Source organism: Gossypium arboreum, chromosome 6 (genome assembly GCF_025698485.1).
Source record: "Gossypium arboreum isolate Shixiya-1 chromosome 6, ASM2569848v2, whole genome shotgun sequence".
NCBI classification, from domain to species: domain Eukaryota; kingdom Viridiplantae; phylum Streptophyta; class Magnoliopsida; order Malvales; family Malvaceae; genus Gossypium; species Gossypium arboreum.
In genome coordinates, this window is record NC_069075.1 from 98,023,338 (window position 1) to 98,031,548 (window position 8,211).

The 8,211-nt window shown below is 39.1% G+C and overlaps 1 non-coding gene across 1 annotated transcript; it reads right to left on the reverse strand.

Annotated features, from left to right (window-relative positions):
• Window positions 1–7,308: 7,308 nt before the first annotated feature.
• Window positions 7,309–7,415, reverse strand: LOC128294567 (small nucleolar RNA R71). The gene has a single exon (XR_008284877.1). It is a non-coding gene; the product is annotated as a small nucleolar RNA R71 (small nucleolar RNA).
• Between the last annotated feature and the right edge of the window lie 796 nt (window positions 7,416–8,211).

Here is an 8,211-nt window from a genome sequence, read left to right on the forward strand (position 1 = left end):
TTGCCACGAATTGACGATTTGTTTGATCAATTAAAGGGAGCCTCGGTGTTTTCAAAGATAGATTTGAGGTCGGGTACTATCGGTTGAGGGTCCGAGAATCGGACATACCCAAAACCGCTTTTAGAGCGAGGTACGGTCACTACGAATTCTTGGTGATGCCGTTTGGGCTCACTAATGCCCTACGGTGTTTATGGATTTAATGAATAAAATTTTCAGCCATACTTGGATCGGTTCGTAGTTGTATTTATCGATGACATTTTGGTCTATTCGAAAGATGGCCGAACATCTTTGAACACCGAGGCTAGTGTTGCAAATCTTACGAGATAGCGATTATACATAAAGTTCATAAATGTGAATTTTGGTTGAAAGAGGTTAGCTTTTTGGGGCACGTGGTGTCCGCATCGGTGTCGGTGGACCTAAACAAAATTTGACCATAGTCAATTGGAAACCTCAAGGAATGTTACCGAAGTTAGGAGCTTTTTGGGGCTTGCGGTTACTACCGACGGTTTGTGAAAGGATTCTCGATGATAGCCACACCCATGACAAAACCGCTTGAAAGATGTCAAATTTGAATGGACGGAAAAGTGTCGAGAAAAGTTTCGATCAATTGAAAACCCATTTGACGAAAGCTCGGTTCTAGTACTGCCCGAATCGGCAAAGAGTTTGTCATCTATAGTGATGCCTCCCTACTTGGGTTAGGTTGCGTATTGATGCAAGAAGGTCGAGTTGTGGCCTATGCGTCAAGACAATTAAAGCCACATGAGAAAAATTATCCAACCCATGACCTCGAATTGGTCGCCATCGTATTCGCCTTAAAGATATGGCGACATTACTTATTTGGTGAGAAGTGCCAAGTGTATTCGGATCACAAAAGTCTCAAATATTTGATGACTCAAAGAGACTTAAATCTGCGACAAAGACGATGGCTCGAGTTGTTAAAAGATTATGAACTCGTTATTGATTATCACGGGAAAGGCCAATGTGGTTGCGGATGCCTTAAGTCGAAATCCTTTGTTTGCTTTCTGACGATGAATGTACACTTGTCTATTCTACCCGACAATGTGTTAGTAGCGAATTAAAGGCCAAACCATTGTTGGCTCATCAAATTCGGAAGCTCGAGAAAGTTGATGAGGAGTTGCTTGCAAAAGCGGGTGAGTGTGTTACGAACAAGGAATCGAGTTTCAAATTGATGATGACGATTGTTTGAGGTTCGAAGTCGTCTGTGTGTTCCAAAGAATTGAACTTATTTCGATAATTCTAAATGAAGCCCATTGTAGTCGAATGTCAATCCACGGGTAGTACTAAAATGTACAATGACCAAACGCCAATTTTGGTGGCCGGTATGAAACGAGACATTTCGAATTTGTTTCAAGGTGTCGATATGTCAACAAGTGAAAGCGGAACATCAAGTGCCATCGGGATTACTTCAGCCGATCATGATACCCGAATGGAAATGGGATCGAGTCACAATGGACTTTGTATCCGGACTGCCATTGTGAGTGAGTAAGAAGGATGCGATTTGGGTCGTTGTTGATAGACTAACTAAGTCGGCTCACTTTATCCCCGTACGTACGGATTTTTCAATGGACAAATTAGTGGAATTGTACGTTTCTCGGATTCGAGATTACACGGGTGCCTATTTCTATCGTGTCGGATAGAGACCCAAGATTTACGTCGCGATTTTGGAAGAAATTGCAAGATGCTTTGGGTACCAAGCTGCATTTAGCACCGCTTTTCATCCCCAAAACCGATGGTCAATCCGAACGGATAATTCAAATACTCGAGGATATGTTGAGATGTTGCATCCTTGAGTTTAGTGGTTCATGGGAGCGGTATTTACCTTTGATTGAATTCGCCTACAACAATAGCTTTCAATCAAGTATTAAGATGGCGCCTTACGAGGCTTTATACGGTCGTAAATGCCGTACCCCATTATTCTGGTGAACTTAGTGAAGGTAAATTCTTGGGTTGATTTGGTTAAGGATGCCGAGCAAAAGTTCGAGTAATTCGTGAAAGTTTGAAAGTCGCCGGATCGCCAAAAGTCGTATGCGGATTTGAAAAGAAAAGATATTGAATATCGGGTTGGAGACAAGGTCTTTCTCAAAGTTTCACCTTGGAAGAAGGTGCTTAGATTTGGTCGTAAGGGCAAATTGAGTCCGAGGTTTATCGGGCCATATGAAGTATCCGAACGAGTTGGGCGATCGCATATCGATTAATTTTGCCCCGAGCTCGAAAGGATTCTAGCGTTTTCATGTCTCGATGCTTGACGATATAGGTCGATCCATCGCACGTAATTGCTCCATCGAGATTGAGATTCACCTAATTTGAGCTATGAAGAGGAACCGGTTCGCATTATGAGGCGTGAAGTAAAAGAGTTGCGCAATAGGAAAATCCCGTTAGTGAAGGTGTTGTGGCATAAACACGGAATGGAAGAAGCCACTTGGGAACTTGAGGACTCTATGAAAGAGCGATACCCGAGCCTATTTACGGTAAGATTTTCTGGGACGAAAATTTCTAAGTGGGGAGAGTTGTGACATCCCTAAATCGACCCTAGTCGGAAAGTGGTTTCGGACCACCAAACCGAGTCATAATAATAATTAACCATCATAATTGATGCTCATTATATGTATATATGCATGTGTGAAAATTTCGTGTTTGGATTTTGTTAATAGTAAGTGAATTTTTATCAAATAGGACTTATGTGAGAAAATTTAGAAATGTGCTAGGCAATTGTAAGGTGGCCTATTAATACATGTGGGAAAATAGTTGTCCTTGCATGTCAAATAACCCACTTCCTAAGGTGAGTGGCCGGCCATGACAAGAATATGGGCAAGGAACATGTTTCCAACATGTTTAGTTAGTGGATTATGTAGAAAAAAGAAAGAAATGAAAAAAAAATGAGCATGGATGCCCCCCTTTGTTGCCGTGAGTAGAGGAAAAGAAAGGAAAAAAAATTGTTCATCCATTCTCAAAATCTTGGCTGAAAATACTAAGGGAAAAAGGAAGGATTTTGCTTCATGCTTGGTTTAGAAGAGAACTAGAAGGAGATTTGGTCATACTTGTGTCAAGATTAAGGTATGTTTGAGGTTGTGTCATGAGATCCATGCATGTTTTAGTTGCTAACTTGATGTTCATGTTAGCCCATGGTTCAAATCCTTGTTATGCCATGGAAATGGTATTTGGCCAAGGTTGATATTGTGTTAAAGCCATTGCATGCTAAATGTGAAGCTTGTTGATGATACATGTAATGATGGATTGACTACTCTTGAAATTTCTTTTAGCATTCTTGAGTAAGACATGGAGTTTTCTTTGTTTAGCCATGACCAAAAATTGAAAGGGGATGGTGTGGGATGTATTCGGCCATGGCATGCTCATAAGTGCGATTTATGCTTGTTGCATGATAGGTAAAATTTGTGTTTTGATATGTGTATATGTGTTTGTACATGATGTTACAAATGGATGTGAAAATATATGCTAGATTGGGAAAATTTGATTAAATGTTCATGAGATGAAATTAGGTGATTAAAAGATGTTAGTTGACATTGTACATATATATATATTCGCCATTAAAGTGAGTATGTAGGTAATGTTGAATCAAGTTTTGGTGCATATTCGGTTAGGTGTATAATCGACCAAATGGGCGATTAGTAAGAATGGTTGCCGAATATACAAGCATACATATGCATGTGTAGTTGAATTATGAATGTTTAGCAAGATGGTTAAACTAGTGATTTATTGATTAAGCTCAAGGAGTTAAAGAAGGAGAATCAAGCAAGGGAAAGCGAAGGTCATCGAGTAGCCGACTTGGAACTATTTTACCCAACACGAGGTAAGTCATTAAGCACGTATTTGATATTGCTTAAATGATTGTAAAATTTATGCAATTGTGTTTAATGGGATGATATATATATATAAATGAAAATGTATGTGTATGGAGTGATGACAATTGTTGAATGTAAAAGAAATAGTGAAATGTGTAGAAAGTTTGCTTTCGGCACTAAGTGTCTTGAACAATACGTGTGTACGGTGTGAGATTGGCACTAAGTGTGCGTGCTGGAAATATATGGCACTAAGTGTGCATGCTGGAAATATATGGCACTAAGTGTGCGAGCTCGAAGGGCATGGCACTATGTGTGCGGGCTTAAATCGCATGGCACTAAGTGTGCGAAATCGAGTATTAAGCATCGTGTGTGCGTACTCTATATATATATATAAATATCTCCAATCGAACAATTATATGGAGGGTGTGTCTCCATCGAGTGAGTATGGACAGCGGATCGGGTAAGTACCTTGAGCTCATGACGAATAGGTAATACGTTCATGCTTGGGGTTGAATTTGGTAAGCCTTAAATCTATGTGATGATTGAAATTGTATGGTTGTGCTGGAAAATGAGTTAATGTGTAAAAATGCTTGATTATCTTGTTGTGTAGAATATGAAATGTGGATGTATGAATTAGTGCGAGATTGGACCGAAAGGTCCGAGGTATTATGGTATAGATTCGATATGGACGAGTACCTAGCCTCATTTGTTGTACATGTAGTAGTAACTTTATCAGTGGATTGACGAATGCTTATGACTTACTGAGTTGTAAACTCACTCGGTGTTTTCTTGTCACCCATTTTAGGTCTCTTGGACTCGTATTGTTGCGTGCTCGGAACCGTCGTTGAAGTCATCACACCGGCTGAAATCTTGTGGTATTGTTTTTGTTGTTGAAGAACATTTGGCATGTATAGGCTATTATATTTTGTCGAATTGTGGGTTGTAAACTTTAAGCCATGTGAAAATGGCCTATGTGGTCGTCGAGTGGGATGCTAGAACCTATAGCCACGAGTCTTAGAAACTCAAATTTTGTTAAGGTGGCCATAATTTGTGTCATGTATGATGGATGATTAAGGCCAAGGAAAAATTCATGAAATTGGCATAGTCTACTGCAGTAACTGTTGCGGACAGCAGCAGTGAGATGAGATTGAAAAATCACTAAAAATGGTAGAAGTAGAATTAAATAGTGAGTAAATTATGGAACTGATCCTTGATGAATCTATTTTTATATGGACGAAACGAAACGACCATATGAGCAGTATACTGGGAGATATTAAAGTTCTCGTGAGACAGGGCCAGAACGATTTCTGGGTCCCCTGTCGCGACTTTGAAAATTTACCATAAATTATCCAGAAAGAATTAGGAGTCATGCCTTATATGTACAGATTCCATTTGGAGTCTAGTTTCATTAGAAACAAACGGCACCAGTATTAAATCCCTGTACAGAAAGATATTCAAGTTGTAACGCGAGGAGGTCAGAGCAGTCGATCCCTGTAACATGGGTGACTTTAACTAATAAACTGTACCAATTGGCCCAACCAAAAATTCTAAAAATAAATTCATGGATGGGTATATGAGTCTAAATTCAGGGAAAATTTACGAAACCAGTTTCCGAGTTTTGGAACTCGAGATATGATTTTTAAGGCGACGGTGACGCAGTTTTCCAGCCTGTCCAGAAATGCCAAATTGGTCGGTACTTTAAGAGGATTTGTCTCGTTAACCCCTCGTGTCCGACACCGGCGTCGGTCACGAGTTAGGGGTGTTACAGAAAAAGCTAATTTTGAGGTCTTCTAGGCATTCCAAAGCCTATAAATACACCCTAGAGGAGGAAGAAAAGGGAGGCGAAGAAGGGGGAGTAAGGAATTACTCCAAGAAAGCCGATTGATCCATCTCAGAAGCTGGATTCATCATCAAGACTAAAGATCTCTCCTCAATTTCCCTTCAGGAGTTTTGGGTTTTCTTTATGTTTTGTATTCTTTATTCTTCTGAGATGCTTTGTTATTTAGTTATGGACTAAAACCCTTAAATACCTAAGGGGAATGAAACCTAAGACGAATGTTGTTATTATTTTCTGAATCGTATGATAAATATTTAACTTGTTCTTAATTATGTGTTCTTAATTCTTGTTTTGATATCCCACGATACAGCTTCAAGACATGCTCTTATTCAGAGGAGGAATAGACCCTATCTAAGAGTACATTTTCCAAAATTAAGCGGAGCTGATGGCGCGCCTAGACATAAGGTGACAAGATTTTGCCGGATTAGGGTGAAACCTAATAAGAGGATCCATAGATCGAGTTAATGCAACCCTAGAGTGTTAATTAGAGAAAAGTCTCGGTTAATCAATCTAGGGATTAGACATTATTAGTCTTGAATAGGGGTAATAACATAACTTAGGGATCTCTACGGAACAAGTTGAATGAATAAATCGTCCTATTCAGAACCAGAATAACAAGTAAAGTCTAGGTGGATTTTTCCTTAGGTATTGTCTTAAGTCAATCGATTTTTCCCAAAAGCAATTCCCCAATTCATTTTTCTGTGCATTCTTAGTTTAGATAATTAGTTAATTAAAACAAAATCTCTTTATTCTTAGGCTAGATAATAAAAAGACAGTCATTACTAGTACTTTTAGTTCCTTTGGGTTCGACAATCCGGTCTTGCTAAAATTATACTACTGTTCGATAGGTACACTTGCCTATATCGCAATAATAGTTAGTTTAAGAACGAGAAATTATAAATATTTAAAACCTATCATGAAATCACGTGATCAAGTTTTTGGCGCCGTTGCCGGGGAACTAAGATATTAGGAACGCTCAATTTTTATTGCTTTGGCCATTTATTTTTCTTGAAATTTAATTTTATTATTATTATTTATTAACCTAATCTTTTTTCTCTTGGCAGGTTTTTATAGTTTATGACTAGAAGAAACTCGTCAGGACCATTACTTTTTGACGAAGAAATTGATTGTACAGTTCGTAGAAACCAAATAGAAATAAGGCGCAGCTTAAGATACACGGAGAACAAGCAAGAAGACGATACTCAACCCCCAATCGAAGAGATAGCTGAAAACTAAGGCAATCAGCTACCTCCTGCAATTGCGGTTAATCACAATCCTGCTCCACACACTATGTTTGATTATGCTAAACCTTCTTTAATAGGAACTGAATTTAGCATAGTTAGACCTGCTGTAGCTGCAAATACTTTTTAATTAAAACCTAACACTATTCAAATGATAAAACAATTTGTTCATTTTGATGGTTTGCAGGATGAAGATCCCAACGCTCATTTAGCCAACTTCTTAGAACTATGCGATACATTTAAAATTAATGGCATTTCTGATGATGTCATACGTCTTCGGTTGTTTCCCTTTTCATTGAGCAACAAAGCTAAACAGTGGTTGAACTCGTTGCCACGAGGGTCAATTACTACTTGGGAACAAATGACCGAAAAATTTTTACTTAAATATTTTTCGCCGGCTAAAACGACTAAATTATGTAATGATATCTATTCTTTTGTGCAGATGGATTCAGAAACACTCTACAATGCATGGGAGAGATACAAGGACCTTTTGAGAAGATGCCCCCACCATGGGTTACCGCTTTGGCTCCAAGTTCAAACATTCCACAATGGTCTGAATCCTTCGACTCGACAAATGGTTGACGCGGCTGCTGGTGGAACCATCAACAATAAAACACCAAAAGATGCCTATGAGTTTATAGAGGGGATGCCACTAAATAACTATCAGTGGCAAGTCATGAGGACAAAGCCAACGAAAACAGCTGGCGTTTATAACATCGATTCGATCGCCATGCTCTCTAATCAAGTAGAACTCTTAAATAAAAAGATTGATGGTTTTCTTAGTTCTTCACAGGTTCACCCAGTAATGTAGTGTGAAGCAAGTAGTGGTGGAATAAACCATTCGAAATACCAACCTTATGGCCACAGCATGGATAACGAGCAATTAAACTACATGGGTAGTAATCCTCGACCTCAAAACAATCCATATAGTAATACTTATAATGCAGGTTGGAGGAACCACCCCAATTTCTCGTGGTGCGGTCAAGGAAATCAAAGACCACAACATCCTCCGGGCTACCAACAACCATCCTACCAACAGTAAAAGAAGCCAAACCTTGAAGAGATGCTCTCAAATTTTATATCAGTGTCAGAAACTCGTTTTCAGAACACCGAGACAGCACTTGAAAATCAACAAGCATCAATCCAAGGGCTCGAAACTCAGATAGGTCGGCTTTCCAAACTAATCTCCGAACAACCACAAGGTAGTTTTCCAAGTAATACCGAACCTAACCCAAGGGAACAATTCAAGGCAATTAATATTCAAGATGAAAAATGAGTCGTTGAGCCTGAACCAGAACCGAGGCAAGAAACT